At 62.6% G+C, this 17,900-nt stretch overlaps 1 long non-coding RNA gene across 1 annotated transcript in view; it reads left to right on the top strand.

Annotated features, from left to right (window-relative positions):
- LOC119248876 (uncharacterized) overlaps positions 1-17,623 on the top strand; it is a 191,034-nt gene extending 173,411 nt beyond the window's left edge. Inside the window, exon 5 of the long non-coding RNA XR_005125997.2 lies at positions 17,553-17,623. This is a non-coding gene — a long non-coding RNA (uncharacterized LOC119248876). The remainder of the gene's footprint in view (positions 1-17,552) is intronic.
- Positions 17,624-17,900: the final 277 nt, after the last annotated feature.

Here is a 17,900-nt window from a genome sequence, read left to right as displayed (position 1 = left end):
ACGCGGCACCTCCTGGGGCTGGTTAGGCTTCCACGCAGAACTCACACCCGCCCCACCCCCGAACCAGAGTTTCAGGGTGGAAATCGGTGTTTGGAGAGGAGGGGGCTCTTGGCCATGTTAAGGTTTGGGGGCAAAAGAGGATAAATCTAACAGGGAAATAAGCCCCTAAAGACACAGGCAGGTAGGCGAGTGGACGGAAGCTCAATCAGACAGACAGAGACACAGGCTGATGCTGCTTTTGGCAAATCCTGGAACACGGGGTCACCGCTTGCGACCCCTTCCCTGAGCATATAGTGGCACATTATGGAACGGTGGGAAGACCCCAAAGGAGTCTGGGAGGCTGGGACGCTCCACAGATGGGCCACGACAGCGCTGTCTCCCCGACATGGAAGCGCTCAGCCTCCGCCTTCACAGGGACACATCACGGAAAGGCTTTCATGGGAGTGAGACCCCAGGAGTCAACCCCGATAGTCCCCGCTCACCTCATTTCATCAGAGTTGGAAGCAGCTCAGATAGGCGAAGCTGCTCCCCTCAGGCCACACAGCTGTTCAGCAGCGGGGCCAGGCTTAGCTCCTCCCCCCGCCCCCCACGGCCCCCGTGTGACACGCTCGCCTAGGTGTGGCAAAGAAGGTTCTGGAAGTGAAGCTGCAGGGGCAGTCCTGCCAGGGTGTGCACTGCCAGGGTGTGCACTGATGGAGACGAGGGGAAAGGGCCCCTCTGGCGTCGGGGGGGCCTGCGGGCTCAGCCTGCTCCCAGAAACCTGGGCAGCCAACCCTGTGCCCCGCTGGCGGCTTCAGTTTCCTGGCCGAGGCTGCTTTGACATCACGAGGCCGAAAGCACAGGCGTGTTCTGCCGGGACGGGCCTCCGCCGCGGTGCGACTCGCCAGGGTTTACGATCTTCCTGGAGCCTCTCCGCCGGGCTCTCGGCCCAGCGAGCCAGAAAAAGAAAATTCTTAGGTGACGCAAATGCAGTCACGACCCTGCGAGCGCTTGCCCTCTTCCTGCCCCGGGAAGGGCGCGGTGCGGGAGTGCGGCCTGGCCAGAGAGCGAGCGGGAGCGCCGGCGGCTTCCTCTCTGCTGCCCTGCGCGCCTCTGCTTTTGAAGCACACACCGTGGATCCGTAAACGCCGGGGTGAGCGTGGACGCAGGACGCCCACTGACTCAGAGGGCAGAGGTCACCAGGAGGCCCTTCCTCAGGGCATGCTCGGGGCACTGTTTTGTTTCCGCATGAGAGTCACTTTCGTGAGCCAGGCCTGCCAGAGAAGGGGTGACAGATCAGATGCCGTGCACCCTGCGCACCCTCGGGGTCACCCGCGGGTGCTGGCGGACCTAGGACCTGGGTGATGTAGGCGTTGCTTTCAGGTGGAGGGAAACCCCAGATGCCTGCAGACTGGCCCGTGGACAGCGGCAACCAGCTGTCCAGCGTTCGCGCCCAGCCCTCTACCCAGCAGCCCCTTAGACCTGGGAGAAGCACGTTGGACTTTGCGGCTTGGGGGGGGGGTCTTTAGATTAAGGGGATACAATGACGTGCTGGTCACTGCATGAAAGAACACAAACCTCGTGGTCATCTCAGCGCCTCATTAAGCAGCGATTGGAGGGTCCAGGGACTGGCCTCAGGGCTCAGTCTTGCAGCCCCCAAAACATTCTTCCAGGCAAAAGGAAAATGAAGCGGGGAGAGTGGCGGGGGTGGGGTGTGACTCTGGAGTAGACACTTCGGGAGAGGCGCGGCCAGGGCTAGGGCGGGCTCCTTACCGGGGCCTCGGGGACTGGGTCAGAGGGAGGGCGTGGCTGGGGCCCAGGCCACCCCTGCTCCTTCCCGGGTCTGCCAGGCCGGAGCTAGTGGCCCTTCGCTGAGGACACCTGGCCGCTCAGGCCAGCAGCACAGACATGCGGACCAGGACGGGAGGCGGTTCCAGATGGGGCAGCCCTGGGAGGACCCGGCGGGCTCTGTTCCCTCGCCCTTAGATGGCTCCCGTCGTGTCCCACGTGGCGTCTGGGAGGACAGGAGGGTTCGAGGTGCGGGGAGGTGATGCAGTTCGTTTGAAGTGTGGGTGGCGGTGCGTGAGAAACCCAAGCCCTGGGTTTGAATGTGCGGCCCATGGCCAGGGTCACTCTCGGGCTGTAGAGGATGTGCCGGATGCCCACCCACACGCCCGCGCCGTGGCCGCTGGGACGGCCCTCGTGACGACGAGCCGATGCCCTGAGTTTAAAGGCCCGTCGGTCAGTTTCATCATCGAAATGGGACCACGTGGGCTGGTCAGTTTCTCCTTCAGCCAGCTTTAGACACAGCTCCCTGTAGGCCAGGACAGCAGATCCCGCCTTCTCCTTCCCTCCCCATAAGGCTTCTCGCAAGAATCCGTGGGTGCCGGCAATGACGAGGATAATGAGTATTTAAAGCTCCGAGGGCCGACTGTGCCAGCCCAGCCCGAACTGTTTGCCTGCGTCGCTGGCTTCCCAGCTGCTGTTTCCCCCTCACTGTCGTAGGCGCACGGGACTCAACGCTTGCCCTTGCTGCTGGCTCTGGGTCCAGTCTGTGGCCTCAAGCCCATCCCTGCTGTTGCGCGGCCCCCACCCTCTCCAGAGCTTCGTCAGCTTCCCGAACTGAGACTCTGTCCCCGTTCAGCCGCCCACCCACCACCCCCAGCCCCGCACCCACCATCTGCCTCTGAATCTCTTTCAGGGACCTCTCCGGAGTGGGGGTGTCCAGGGCTGTCCTTTCACTGTACTCGGTGTCTTCAGAGTCTGCACGTCGCCGCCCGTGTCAGCGGTGCCTGCCCTTCGGAGGCTGAGTGACCCTCCGCCGGGTGCCCGCTGCATGGTGCTGCTCTGCCCCGTCTGGCTGCTTGGGCTATGCCGCCTTGTGGTGATGGTAGGCGCATCCATCTGCACATGCATCTTGCATGGGTTTGCCTGCTGCTGTTTGGTTGCCTGTGCTTCTGGTGTAATCACCAAGAAGGCTAATTTTTGCATGTGGCGTGAGATAACCTGCCTTCGTCTTCTGCTCGTGGAGACCCTGTTTTCCCAGCACCCTGCCTGCTTGTTGAGAGCAGCAGGTCTGGGGCTGCAGAGCTCCCTGGAGGACAAGTTAGCAGCACCCCCTGCCCGCACAGGCACAGGCACAGCTCTGACTCAGGGGTCCGGATGGGACCAGAGAGCCTCCATTTCTGCAAGTTCCTGGTGACAGAGACGGGTAGAATGCGGGCCTCTGTGGCTTCATGCTCCCGGAGGCACCACTAGAGAAACCCTGTGCTCTCTGCAGGTTGCCAGGGAGTTTGAGGCTGCTGCTCCGGAACCTCAGGCTGATCCCGAGACCTGCATCCCGCAGCACACTCGGAGGCACTGGTTCCTCTGGGCTGAGGGGGATCCTGTTCGCACCTTCTTTCTTCAGCTGACCAGGGAGCTCAGAATTCCATACGCGCCGCACCCTGAACCCCCCCCAGAAAATGCTGGAACCCAGGCCTTGTGGATCTGAGGCCCATTCTCCTGGTTCAGCAGACCCCAAATCCTACCCTCCACCCAGAAGCATCTGCATTGCCAAACCCTCTCCTGTCCACCACCCCGTCCTCTCAGCCCCCTCCGTGTGGGCAGGCAGGGTGGGTGCTGCGCCGCCTTGCCAGGCCCACACTGTCTTCGCGCAGATGTTTCTCTGAAGATTTCATTCATAAACGATCCACAGAAGCCCATCACAGCCAGGAGCACGCTCGGCCCCGATCCTGTGGGCTGACGTGCAGCCTCCTCCTCACATAAACAGAGCTGATCGCTTTACACCCTTTGTATATTGTTTCTGAATAAGAATGAAGTGAACAGCTAACCAGTAGGCCGCGCCGCCTGCCTCCGGAGCGGACAACTGTGCCTGCTTCTGGAACGCTCCGCGTCAGCAACTGAAAGTGGTCACCGCCTGGCAGTTAACTCACTCACTTAACCCGGCGCCCACTTGCCCGTTAATTGTTTTTAATCAAGGAGACACGGTGCTTTCTCCTGGGCAGGGGTCTGATCTGTCCCTGCGTGTGCGGCCGACCCGCGCCCCGCCCCCACCCCACCCCCGCCGCTCCTGGACGCAAGCGGGCTGCACACCACCCGCCGCAGCACAAGCAGGCGGCCGCCGGACCCCGCGCCGTGGGCAGGGCCAGCGAGACCGGGGCAGGCTTTCAAGAGAAACAGAGAATTTTTACCTTTTTGCCAACAATTCTGTAGGCAACATTTGTTTTCTATTTTCCTTTTTTTTTTTTTCATTAAATCGCTTTTATAAACTCCTCAAAAGTTTCAGTTTATTCAGTGACAATTAGTTTATGGCATTTCTGAAGTGGATTTAGATTCGAGTGATAAAATTACAAGCCAAAATTGCAACCATAATGGAAAATCCTGGTTCGTGTTTGGCCTTCGAGACCACAACTGAAAGATTACGGGCTGATGCCAGGAGCAGGAAGAAGTAGCAATCACAGAACATTCTAGTCCACTTGAAGGGGCCCGCACTGCCCTCCCCCCGCAGGAGGCCCGCGCTGCCTGCTGCGCTGGTGGACTGGAGGAGGGAGGGCCTGGCCGGCAGGTGGGCTGGGGAGGTCCAGCGGGCAGGCTCGCCTCCCTTTGCCCTGGACGTGGTCTTTCTGTCTTCAGCTCTGGGCCAACAGCACTCTCCTGAATTCCAGCCCACTGATTGCATCTCAGTTTCTTGGTGTTTAACGGAGGCCTTCCTGAGCTATTTCCTGATAGCAGCTGGGAGCCTTTTGAACACTCAGCAGCGGGATTCTGGAACAATCTAAACTCGTAAGGGCAGTTCCAGGGGCAGAACTGACTTTGAACTCCAACAGGAAGTGCACCACGCGGCCAGCTCACCCACTTTAAAGTCTTTTTCCTTTGCGTGGTTTAGACCCCGACAACCCCCCAAGTCCTGCTCTCCAGGGGGAGGAGGGAGCTGGGGGTGCTTCATGGAGCGTCTGCGCCATCCAGCCTCCGGGACACAGCCGTGAGCCAGTGTCCCTTGCTAGGAGGGCCAGGTTCGGAGACGGACCGAGCGACCGCTGTGCTGAGACCCAGCCCAGGTGGCACGGCAGGGCACTGCGAGGGCACCGGGCCAGGGCAGGGGGCCAGCAGGTGGCGACTGAGCTGAGACTCGCGCACAGGAGGACACTAGCGAGTGACGAGCGGAGCGGCAGCACGGGGCAGAGGCCCTGCGGCTGCTAGTCCTCGGTGATGTCCGCGGGGGTGAGCGCCCGAGTGAACTGGGTCTGTGAGAGTGTCCGGCCCACCCTGGGCCTGGGAGCAGGGGGCTGCCTCTCCCTCTGGCCTTCTCTGGTCCTCCTGTCTGTCTGTCCTTAGCGTCCGCCCACACCCTGGCAGCCCCACAGCCCTCCATCCTCTCTTCTCATGTTGCCGGCCTCCTGGAAGACCCCACTCCCCTCTGCCTTCCTCCCTGGGGTGAGGACAGCGGGAAGAGGAGCCTGAGGCCAAGTCCCAGGTCGGGGGCCGGGGGAGGGGGGTGCTTCCACCAGGAGGGGCGTCTGCACCAGCTCCGTGAAGAGCCTGGGCCCGTCCTCCGCACACAGGGCTCCTCGCCCCGCGTCTCCCCGGGGCTCAGCCGTCGGCCTCTCCCCCGGCAGGAGTTCGCATCTCGAGAAAGCGTGCCAGCGCCGAATGCTCGCCCGCAGAAATCGGAAGGTTCGAAAAAACCCAGAATAGCAGTTTACAGCTGGCTCGTGGCCCGCGCGGAGCCCCTCTCTCCGTGGCCGGGGCGGACGCTGACGGCGGTGCTGGAGGAGTTCAGCTGGCCCGGCGGCCGGACAGGCCATCACAGCTGCAGGTCCAGAAGCAGAAACTCCCGCTGAGAGTCGTGGGGCTGGGAGCTGAGGCAGGACGTGGGTGGGGCGGCTTCCCCAGGGGCTCCAGGTGAGGCCTCTTCACCTCTCAGCTTCGGGATACAGTGTTCCCCGGCTGTGGACACACAGCTCCCTGCAGCCCCGTCCTCACAAGCGCCTCCCCTTGCAAACACCCTGCCTCTGGCCGGGGGCCTCCCGGCTCACCTCCACCACCTCTGCAAGGCCTGGCTTCTGAGTAGGCCACTCTCACAGGTTTTGGGCTTGGGGCTCGAGCAGATGGTGGGGGCCACAGCTCACCCCGTGACAGTGTCTTCCTTAGGGTTCTTGTGGGGATGAGAGTCGCAGCTCAGGCTGGTTCTTCGGGAGCCAGGGCATGAGAGGAGGCCGTGCAGCCCACGCCGTGTTCTTTGTCTCGCGGCCCCACTGCAGAAAGATGGGGAGCCGCTGGTACCCACCCCTCCAAATGACCCACCTGAGGGTGGCGGAGCCGGGGTACACATGTACCCACTCCTGAGTCAGGGCTGAAGGCTGCCCCCCAGCTGCCGCGCCTGGCGTGGGCAGAGCCTCCTGCATGTCATGGGGCCCAGCACAGACACGGGATGCGGCTGCGCGTGGGCTGAGCCAGCCACACGGTGACTGCAGGGCCTGGAGGGCCCCCTCCTGCTGCAGATGCAGTCTCGTGCCCTCCTCAGAGCCGGGGCCGCACCTGCACATGGCCCTAAGGCCTGGCCTTTGTGAGGGGCCGCTTCAGGGCTGAGGGGGCAGGCAGGGCTGGTGTGCTGGCCAGATTGCCCAGCTCTTTGCTCTGGTGGCCAACAGGCCAGCCAGCTGCTCCCCAGAGATGCAGGAGCCAGGCCTCCCAAGAGAACCCAGCAGGGAGGGTCTGTCCTGCCCCGTGGCACCTCAGTGACACAAGGGTGAGGCCCCAGCAAGGAGGCAAATGGACCCCAAGGCCAGAGCAGACTCGGGGCCCTTTTGCATCTCGGCAGGACCCTGGGCACACTTGGCAGGACCCGTTGGCACAGTAGAGATCAGGAGCCTTGAAGAGTCATCAACCTTGATACCGTCATCAAACCTAATGCAGTCATCAAACCTTGCCCAAGGGCCCCAGCCCTGGGGAGAGGGAGAGGCAAGGACAGTTCCTGTTGTCCAGGAGCCCGGGGTCCCTTGGCCACCTGACCTGAGCCAGGACAGCCCTGGCCTTTTCTCCCCTGGGCATGACTCAGCCCTACCCGGTCCCGCCGTTAGCATGGCCGCTCGTGCAGGGAGCTTGGAGCCACTGGCATTCCAGAGCAGGCCAGGGCTCTGATGAAAGTGGCACCCTGGGTGCAAGAGTTGGCAGCCAGACGGTCGGCACAACCGGGGCACTGGTGGCTGGGGAAGTCTCACCATTGTATAGAAATGTCTTTGAGACCTTGCTCAAGAAAAAGGCAGAAACGCCTTCCTTGGGCCTCTAGAACGAATGCCACACGGTGTCGTGTCTTGTCAGCTTCGTGTCACGCCATCCCGTTGCCGCTCCATTTCACAACATGCATCGTGTGCCTGCAGCGTGCCTGGGGCTGCCAGGACAGACAGGCAGTGTCTTGTCCCCACAGAACTCGCGGTCTGGGGTGGGGGGGACAGACAGCCAGGGTCCCGTGTGGCCGCCAGGTCAGGCGAGTGTGAGGACAGGGAGCCGTGGGTCACCAGACAGGGCAGGGAGCCACATCCACGTGGAGCGAGACCTGCGGTTGGGCAGGCGGAGATTCGACGAAAGAGTAGCGAGAGGTGTGTCCTGGCCAGAAGAGGCAGCAAGTGCAGGTCCTGAGGGTGCCCCGTGCCTGCAGGGGTGGGTGGCACAGGGGTGCGTGGGCAGGAGTGTGGCGGGGAGGGGACTGGCCGGCTGCGGATGCGCCCGCAGGGCCCCGGCTTCGTGAGCCTCGGCTCTGGCGCATCCAGGCCCAACACAAGACCCCGAAACCTTCTAGGGCCATACTGGGGGGCGGTGTGGATGGCTGGGCGTCTGCCATGCTTCTGTAAGGACAGGGCAGAACCCCTCGGGCTCAGGAGATGCTGGGGAGGGGGCCAGCAAGCGCTGCATCTCGGTAGTGCACCCACGGAGCTCGCAGGGAGCCCAGCGGCTGCCCGAGAGAGAGAGGGACCCACAGTGAGGGGTGGGGGAGGATTCTGCCCCTTTGCAGCAGGGGGGCTGCGGTGCCTCGTGGCCAATGTCGCAGACACGCAGGGGAGCAGGCATCGGAGTCAACGGTGGGAGACGGGGCGCTGCAGGCTTGCTGGGCGCTGGGGAGAGGAGGCGGCTGCGACATCAGCCATTTTACCAGCCAGGGCGAAGAGGGCAAGGCCAAGCCCAGGGCTCTGCTGGGAGGGAGCGGGGGCCACGGGCGCCTCAATTCCCCTGTTCTGAAATGCGGCTGGGGGAAGACAGCGTGGGCGCGTGGCTGCCTTGGTCAGAATCCTGCCGGGCGCGGCGCGCACGCCCTGGCGCTGCGCTGACATCACCTGGGCTGGGCGGGGCTGCCAGGGCGCCCCTCGTGCCCACAGGCCGCTGAGGAGCGGCCCCACGCAGCCCACAGGGCTCCCCACGGCCCCTCACCCACGTCTCGCACACGGCTCTTCTCCTTCCGCAAAATAAATATATCACTTCCCTCCGGCAAAAGAGAAATAAAAGCAGTTCCTTAATGCACAGAAGAAAGCGTGGAGGAAATTCCAGCTTGATGGTCCACAGGTATGTTTGTCTGGACGGCGCGTATAAATCAGGGCCTGGCTTACATCAGATCATCACAGCGGAGTGGCCCGGGCTGATTGCATCTTTACAGTCTGTTTACGAGGAGGGCTGAAGCGAAGCGTTCTGGAAAGGCTGCTGCATAAGCCTTTAAAAGTTTTCGTAATTGCGGGGGGCCGGGCTGCCCTGGAGAGGCGCCCTCCGGAGGGCAGCGGAGGCAGCAGCCCAGGGCCCGGGAGGGCCGGCCCCGCCCAGGAGGGCCGGGGGCCTTCGGGCTCTCCTGCTGCGGGGCCCGGGCTGACACCGAGGCGTCTGAGGTTTATAAAAAGGGCTCACACCACGTGCGCGTCTCGTGTCTGCGGGTCACCGCCCCTGTCGCGCCCGACCCCCCAGCGGCTCGGCCCCGCTCGCTGCACCAGGCGCCTCTCCCGTGGAAGGAGGCTGGAGCCCCCTCCCACTTGCTCCGGGCTGCACCCGGCTGGCCGCAGAGCTGTGCAGGCTGAACCGTGTCCCCCAAACCCACATGCTGGATTTGGAGACGGGGTGGCTGAGGCAGTCGTTGCTTAGGTTAAGAGCGGTCATGTGGTGGACGTCCTCATAAAACGGGGATCGCCGTGTGAAGATCAGCAGAGGTCAGGGTGAGGCTGCTGTACCCTGAAGAGTGGCCAGGAGTGTCTGCTAGCCCTGGAGGCTGGGAAGGAGCCCTCTCAGACCCTCTCAAGCCCCCACTGGGCCTCCCTGCCCGTGTCTCTGGGGACCGGCAGCCCAGGGCTGCGGGAGAGACCAGCTCTCTGCCCGAGCCTGTGGCACTTTATTCCAGCAGCCAGCAAGTCAGCTCAGGCGGCTCCGCAGTGGTTGGAGCAGTGGCTGAGAACCATGGACGACGGAAAAGCAAGCACCATGGCGATGGGGCCTCCCCCTCAGAGCCCCTGTAAGACCACCTTCCTTCCACAAACTAAGCAGCCCCGTAACAGTAGCTCCCCAGGCAAGGACCGTGCTCTTGGCATCCTGGAGGGCCCCATCGCGCCTGCCCCCAGCTCAGCAGCACCCGGCTCTGGCGCGCCACCGCAGCAGCCTGCCAAGTGCAGTGGTCCACAAGCCTCCTCTCCGCCTCTACGGATGCTCTGTGGGCCGGCTGCAGGGGCTGCTCTTGCTCTGAGGACGCCGGCCACGCGACAGAGGCACTGTCCTCGTGGATGGCTCCGTTGCACTCCGGGCTGGGCTGTGCCGGGCCAGGCTCTCGTGCAGGGGCCTCTGCTCAGACACACGAGGGGTCTGCGTGGGGTCCACACCGGGGAGTGGCAGGGCTGGGCCCGTGGGGCTCAGCTGTTGTAGCTCTTGTCCCCCTGGTGTCTGTGCCACCTTGGGCCGCTCCAAGGCGTCCCTTTTGGTCCTGAAATGCTTCCCCTCCCAGTCGTCATGGCGACAGCATTTCTGGCAGAGACATCAGCACTGGGGCGACCCAGCCAGCTGCCCTCCAGCAGGGCGGGTGAGCCTCCCTCCAGCAGGCCCTGCTCTCCAGGGAAGCCGCCTGGGGCCTGGCCGGTGACCATGTGCCCCAAACAACTCGACTCCTTGGGCTACAGGTGGGAAAAGCCTGGGGCGGACGGGAGTGTGGGCGTCAGAGACAGTCTGCTCGAGGAAAGACCATGTGCCGGGCAGACCCGTCAGAGGGGCAGCCCCGGACTCAAGGTGTGTGGGCACCGTGGCCACCCGGCCATGCGGGGGCCAGTCTCTGCTCCTGGGGTGTCCTCTCCTTGGGTGGCTGCTGCCTGGCCTGCGCGCCTGATGCTACCACCCCAAGAGTGACCGTGCTCATGCATGCTGCTCCCAGCGCAGCTACATGCTGCCCCTGTGTGAGGACTCCTGGGTCACGTGTGCAGATTTATGTAAGACTTTATAGAATAAATTGGTTTCAGTGAGAATTTAATGGACATCGGCACAGATGTTGAGCAGTGAGCGCGGCGCGCAGAGCCCCGGGCTTCTGGAAGGACTGACCTGGGGAGTGGGCCCTGGGCTTGGGGCCCTGGGCCAGCACAGGAGTGCAGCGAGCAGGGCCACCATTGGGGGGAGGGGCAGGTGGCGGTGGGTCTGCGCCAGACTCCCTCTACCTAGGCCCTCTGCCCTGCTTCCCTGGCAGCCTCACCTCTCAGAAGCCTGACTGAAGTCAGAGAGCCCTGTTCCCTGAAGGGGCTGCTCCTGGTGTCTTGTTTTGGTGCTTTCAGAGCCCGTTGATTCCAGCCACATGCAGGTGTCCAGCCTGCACGGGGGGTGACCGGGACTCCTGGGTTCAGAGTTTCAGAAACGCGTCTTTCTCAGCTGGGCGTGATCGGGTGACCAACTTGGGCCAATGAGTTGTGAGCAGGTCCCAGAAGGTTTGGCTGGGACCTATTGACTTGCCCATCACACACCTTCCTCCTCCTGCCGGGACACGGATGCGATGGTGGGGACGGGGCAGTCATCTTGATGCCATGAGGTGACAGTGGAGCCAAGTCCAAGAAGAGTGAAAAGAACCTGGGTCTGATGGCCTTGTCTTCCGCCAGCGCCGCCTGCTGCCACCCCGGGGCTTCTCAGTGTCCTCAGAGCTGGCGAGGCCGAGGTGTCTCGGCCACCCTGCGGGGCGTGCCAGTGACCAGCTGTGGCTCCCAGGCGTGTGCTCCGTGGCGGGCCCTGAGGGCAGCCCCACAGGACAGGTTCTGCAGCCCTGAGCCCGGCTTCTGGAAGCACTGCTTCTCCCCTAGTCACACAAAGAATGTCCCAGCTCCCGGGGCCCCACAGCTGACGGCCGGGATCCCCGTCCCTCTCCGTCATTGTGCGCTGCAGACCCCGCTGCAAAGGCCTGACATGACAGCCTCGAACTCACCACTCCGTGAGGTGGTTCCCGGTGACCACAGCCACCCTTGGCAGGGGACAGCGCTGGCACCCTGCAGGCGGTGGGGAGAAAGAACGGGCAGAAATAGAAGCTGCCTCCCACTCCACCCCTGCTCGAGACTTTGGTCCTGCGGATGACGGAGCCAGGCACGCACGCCAGGCGGGTTGGCAGGGCCGGGCTGGTCTGTCCGCGGGGGAGAAGCCTTCCCAGGTGAAGGACGCCGTGAACTCGGCAGAGGCGGGCACCGAGGTGGGCGCAGCGCTCAGATGCCCTCGGTGCGCAGGACAGAAGTGCCCAAGGAGCTGCAGGACCGTGAGGGAACCCCCCTGCCCCCTGCCCCATCACTCCCCCCAGGCTCGCTCAGCTCAGTGACTGGACTTGAGCTGCCAAGGGCCAGCTGCGTCCCTGGCAGAGGTCGCTTTCCACTGTCATCCGAGCAGGCCTGGCCGGCGGCGCCGTGAGTGACAGGCTCTCCGGGAGGCACTGTCCCGGCTCCCTTTTTTTGGAAAAACCTCTTTTACAGAGGCTTTCGGTCTGACCCGCGCCATAAAACCTCGCTTCCTCCAGTCCAACTGGCTCCTCTTAGTCACCTCAGAGAGGTGGTCTTACCCTTTCAGCCCAGCCACAGGGCAGCTTTATAGGGTCACGTTTGCCTCCGTGGGGCACGGGGTCCTCCAGCTCAAGCCACTGGCTCTTTGCAGGAAAGAAAATCAATAGCCAAGGGGGATGAGAACGAGAACTCCCGGAATACTTGAGACCATCACAACCAGTAGGCCCCTCAGGCCAGTTCCAGAACCCTCTACAGAGGAAGAGGGTGCACCTCAATAAATCAGTGGGTCTCCTTTAACGAGACTGGCAGCCCTGTGCCTATTTTTAAAAGTTTACGACCCGGGATTTGCGAGTAAAAGCAGCCAGGCAGTGCTGGGAGCTATGCAGAGGCATTTTTAGTTTCCATCTCATCTCACTCCCCAGTGGCAATCCATCATGATAAGGAGGGCCAGGAGGGAGGGCGGCTCCCCACGGCCTCCCGGGCTGGGAGGCTGGCTGAGTGGCAGGCACCGCAAGCCCAATCCATTAACCAAAAAAGGGCGCAGCGGCCAAGCTGTTTCTCGGCCTGGCCCAGGGCTTGGGGAGCCTCGGTCTGCAGATTCCCGGCAACCCTGTCGCCCTGCGACGTCCTACGCAGACCGAACCTGCTCCCCAATGCCAAGAGGAGAGCTGGGACAGGCTGGCCCTGAGAGACAAGTAGGCACAAGAAGTGCCTACTCGGCCTCCTGGATTCCTATCCTGAGCTGCGTAACAAAGGGCCTCAGCCCCCGGGCTTAAAGCAGCAGCCATTCAGCTCCACACACCCCCTCACCCCAGGCCAGTGTGTGAAGTCAGGTGTGACTGGGGTGAGGGGAGGCCCCTCCTGCCTCTCCTGCTCCTGGGGGCTCCGCGTCCTTGGCACGTAGTGGCCTCCCTTCAGCCCTGTCTGTCCTCACAGGCCTGGCCTGTGTGTCCCTGGAAGGACAGTGGTCTGAGATCCAGGCCCCAGCTGTAGTAGTCCAGGATGACCTCGGATGATACCCTTAACTAGGTCACATCTGCAAACACTCCATTTCCAAATAAGGCCACACTCACTGGTTCCGGGGAGTTGGGTGTGGACATCTGTTTCGGGGCACCACCAGTCAACCCGTTGTACCTCAGCAGTGTCTGCACCTTCCTAGGGAGACCCCCGTCTCAGAGTTCAGGGAAGACCTGGTGTTCCCGAGGTTAGCATCTGTGCGCACCAGGCCTCACCTAGAGATCGGCTTCCAGCACGTCCGCCCCCAGCGTCCTGCTCGCAAGGAAGGCGGGGCCCGGACCGACCTCGGGCGTGTGCCTACCGCGGCTCAGAGCATCTGTGTGCCAGGCCGGTGTCCTCAGCGGTGACACCCGAGGGCCTCAAGAGCACTGCGTGGAGGTCACGCTGCACCACTCATTCTTCCAGAATTCTTCCTGCCCGGCTCTAGTTCTGAATCGGGAGCGCCATGTCTGCCTCAGGGCATCAGGCCTTGTTCCCTGGCGGAGCAAAGATGGGCTCAGGCCCCGGTTTTCAACGTGCGGCTCCTCCACGCCACACAGCGTGAGCTCGCCGCCCGCCCTGGCTACCCGGGGTGGCCTGGACCCCACCGTCGTGGTTGGCATTTGGGTTCATTTCCAGGGTTTTTGCTCCGGCCTATAAGGAATACTTAACTTAGAAGAATGACCCTGCACTCGCCGCCTCCGCGTCTGCTTTGTCTGGTGTGTGCCTGTCCTGTGCCTCCGTCCCGGAGACGCACCCGCCGCCGCCTTTGTGGGTTGTGAGGTCGGGTTTAGGCGCCTCCTGTCCTGCCTCACATTCGCCGGTTCCTGGTTCCCCGTTACCAGTAGCGCGTGGGGAAGCTCTCGAGTCGTTCTAGGTGGACGGAGCAATGGAGCAGATCAGTGGCAGGTGCCCAGCCTCTCTGCGTGCCCCCTCTGAATCTGTCCCTGCAGCCAGGGCGCCCTGGGAGGCGGCTTTCACGGCTTTCGTTGCTGTGGTCAGAGCGCCCTCCGAGAAGTGGTGCGCGAGGCCCTCCCACCCGCCACGTGGGCGGCCCTTCCTCCAAGGCCTCTTGCTGAGGGCGGGAGCCGCGTGAGCTCTCAGCCCGTCGGGCAGGCACGGAAAGCGAGGACCCCTCTGCTTGTGCCTGTCTCCTCCGGCCGCCGCTGCCGGCAGTGGTCTCCAGCGGGCCGGCCTTTGGGCTTGCTTCTTCAAGGAGTCGCTTGGTCACACCCTTTGCCTTTTGTCTGCTGCGGTCACTGCCTTCATCTTCGGGATTCGCTGGCCGTTCGCCTGCTGAGAGTCGCAGTTCGTGTCAGTCCCTCCTAGAACTCTCCCCTCTGCCGCGTGGGGCCGCTCGGAGAGCCCCCCCCCCCCCCGCGGCGCCAAGCTCCTGCCACTGTGGGCGCGTGCCCTTTGTGATGGCCGACGGCAGAGATCGTACATGATCGAATGTGGGGATCTTTTTATGGTTTCTTTCTCTATTGTAAACAGAGAGAGGTAGGAAAGCCAAGCTTGCCCCAGCTGGCATGGAGAACGTATTAAGACAGGCCCAAACCACCTTAGTCCAGGATTGAGAGAAACGAACACGATAACTTCGTGATCTTCTGTTCTAGAAAATGGAGGTTCGACTTGGCGTTCAGACCCCACCGGGCGGCCACTTTTGTCCACTGACTGACGCTGCCTGGATGGAGTCAGTGTCTCATCCATGCCCTCCCGGATTTGCTGACATGCCCCCTGGAGGCTGTTCTGCTGTGAGAGGGTTTCTCCCCCACCCTCAGGCCACCTCCCTGAGCGCATCCACGTGGAGGCGGGTAACACAGGGACCCTTTAGCTGCTCCAATACTTGGCTGCCCCCAACTTAGCCACACCCGCAGCCAGTGCCAGGAGCCAACAGGAGCCCGCAGCTGCCACACCCCCAGGGAAGGGGCTGAGACCGCACTGTTCTGGGGTTGGTGACACCAGGGCCCGGCCTGGACAGTCAGATGAAGGTGAAGATGAAGGTGCCACATCCACTCCCCTTTTCCGGGCCCTAAGCTTGTGCTCAAGCCCACAGAAACCCCTCTGTGGCAGCTGCGGCCTCGCGGCTGTCCGTGGCAGCGTGTTGGCGCTGCCTCCAGGGCTTCCTCCCACGCAGCTTCCCCCCACCCTCCCGCCGCTGCCCTGACTCCAGGCGCTGGGGCTCTGCCCCTTCCCTCCGTCCCTCCCTGGCTGCGCTTCTAGGCCAAACCGTCAGCTGAGGGTGGCGGGAAAGGAGACCAGCGGTGGAAAGCAGGCTGCAGTCCAGTCCTCCCAGCAAGAGCAGGGCCTGCCGACCGCTGCCCGGCCCCCCACTGGCGGGGTGCAAGGCCTGCCCTTCACGCTGCGAGCTGCTCATCTAGTCCCAGCCTCTGCGTGTGGGTCTCCTGGGTCGTGCCGGTGTCAGATGTGCCAGCGCCCTGGGTGGTGGTGACAGGTGACCCTGAGACAGGTGCTCACAGCGGCAGAGGCCAGCCCCCACACCCCACCCCGGTCTTGGAGGGGTCCACACTGAGAGCGAGGGCGTTGTCCCCTGTTGCCAGCATCTCTCGGACCTCCTGAACCAGAGGTCGCTCCTGCCCCGTGGCCAGGCCAGTGCTCTGTGCCGTGTCCGTGTCTCTCCTGCTCCGGTGAGGCCAAGCCACGCTGGGGAGCACCCCCCGCCACCTCCTCCCAGACTGTCTCCACTTGACTGGCCACGTGGGCAGAGACCTTGCAACTAAGGTAACCTCTGAACTTCTGGGACGGGTGTGAATTGGAGGGGACCTGTCAGCCCACTGCACGCGGCCAGGTAGTAGACAGGCCAGCTGGGTGGTCCTTGGTCAGGAGCACCAGAAGGGTTGAGCTGCTTTCTGTGGGTGTGGGCCTGGCCTCCCGGCTCTCCATGCCTCCTTGCAGACTCTGATAGGAGCTTCGAGTGCGTCCAGGAACACCTTGCTGAGCCCCTTGCTGGTCGTGGCCCTGGTCAAGCTCCCACAGGGACATGCGTGTAGACGCATTGAGGGGCTGGGCCGGGGGGCACCAAAGTGGGGATGCCTGCTGCTCTTTTTCCCCAACCGCCATCTGGGTGAGGAGGGACGTGGTGACCAGGCAGTGGTGGGGCCCCTGGTCAGAAATCTTGGATCCTCGAATGACCTCACGAAAGCAAATAGTCCCCGACCGGCATGACCTGGACAGGATGGGAATGAGCATAAATGACCCTCTGTGGCCCTAACGTGGCAGAAGCGGTCCCAGCAGTGAGAAGTCACCGTAGCTGAGACCCTGTCCAGGGGGACCCATGGGCCTGACGGACAGTGCTGCGCCCCGCCGCCCTGTCCCCAGCCCCGTCCCCTCCTCCGGGTGGCCTCAGGCCGCGCAGGTGCGCAACACTTTGTATCTTTAACAAAATAGAAGTCAAAAGCGTTTTCCACCAACCTTAACTAGGTATGCAGTCCTTAAAAGTTCTCCTAGAATTGAATAACAGGAAGACGCTGATGATCCTGAATAATTTCCATTTTGTCGCGGCTGCCAGGAAGTTCAGAGTAAAATTTTATGTTTAATTACAGCACCTAACTCATTCCAGATTCCTGGAAATCGATCCGCCTGCTTCCAAGGGATTTCTGATCGGCCTTTGCACGTCCCCGCGATTGGTGGGTGTTTAAGGGTTACCAGCCAGCCGCCGCCCCGTTTGCATGTGTTGGCTAATGCAGACTAACGGCCAGGAAGAGGTGTGGGGCTCGGGGCTGGGTCCTTGGGTTGCCTCTGAGAAGGTTCGGCAGAGTCCCCTGTCAGCGGCGTCTGGCGAGTTGGCGGGAGACAAGGGGTTTAGTTTTGCCCACAAAGGCCGGGCTGAGGAAAGGAAGGCCGGCGCCGCTTCTGCGCAGACGCGGGCGGGAGCTGCCCTGCGGGCGGGGGTTGTGCTGACGTGGTGTTCTCTGGGGTGGGGTGGGGTGGGGGTCGCCCCTTTGAGGAGCCGTCGCCGCTGTCAAAGGAGTCACCTCTAAGGTGGGATCCGTTCCCCAGTGAGGGCCTGATTCTTGGTGGTGGCCTCAAATGCCACGTCCCCCGCCCCCCGCCCCCGTCCGTGCCTCGGGTGTTTCCACAGCAGCGGGCGCCCAGGGACTTCTCATTTCTGTGAACATGGCTGGTTTGCCGACCATGCTCGCCATCTCTGCCCTACCTCCGGCTTTGGGCTTGGGACGGCTCCTTCCCACGTTTTTTATCCTGAGCCTCCCTCGACACACACACCCCACTTCAGAGCGGAGACGCGCCACGCACGGGGGCTGAGAGTCACTGTTGGAGGAGGAGCCTCCCTTTAGAATGAGCAGCCTGACTCGGGGAGGCCACGCTGGCCAGAGAACTGGTGTGGGGGGGACAGGTGTGTGCGTGGGTAACATGGCGCCGGGCTGAGCCACACCTTGAGGAGTCCAGAGCAGGCAGGGCTAGTCTGCTGAGGAGAGACGCCACACATGTCTCAAAAGGCCATGCATGGCGTGGGGGTTCGGTGACCGGTGGGAGCGGGGGCGCCCTGAGCAGGGGCCGGCCAGGAGGAGGCAGGGCCCACGTGAGGTCTTGAGAGCTCGTTTTGTGTTTTTGTTACAGGGCAACTCCCAAACCTGCCCGCCGTAAGTAGGTTCTGCCGTCCGCCGCATCAAGACAAAACATGAGACCTTTCATGGAAGGTAACTTGTTACATTTAGTGTGCAGTATAGAAAAGACAAAGAATCTAGTTTCTGAATGAAGCACCCAAAGTGACCCGTCCCCTCGTGGGTAAAAGTCCAGCCAAATGGGATTGCCCAGAGCAAGGCCCCAAAAGCGGCCCCAAATCTAAAGCACCTTCCAGCAGGGACCCATAGAAAAGGGTGAGAAATAGCCAGACAAGTCTGGGAGGAAGAGCAAGATCAAAATCAAGATAAAAGTTGCCATTGTCACCTCCCCGCCCCCGCCGGG

The sequence above is a fragment of the Talpa occidentalis genome, unplaced genomic scaffold (genome assembly GCF_014898055.3).
Source record: "Talpa occidentalis isolate TD23 unplaced genomic scaffold, MPIMG_talOcc4v2.1 talOcc4.17, whole genome shotgun sequence".
Lineage (NCBI taxonomy): Eukaryota > Metazoa > Chordata > Mammalia > Eulipotyphla > Talpidae > Talpa > Talpa occidentalis.
The sequence above is the reverse complement of the archived record's forward strand: the minus strand, read 5'-3'. Positions and strand labels throughout refer to the sequence as shown.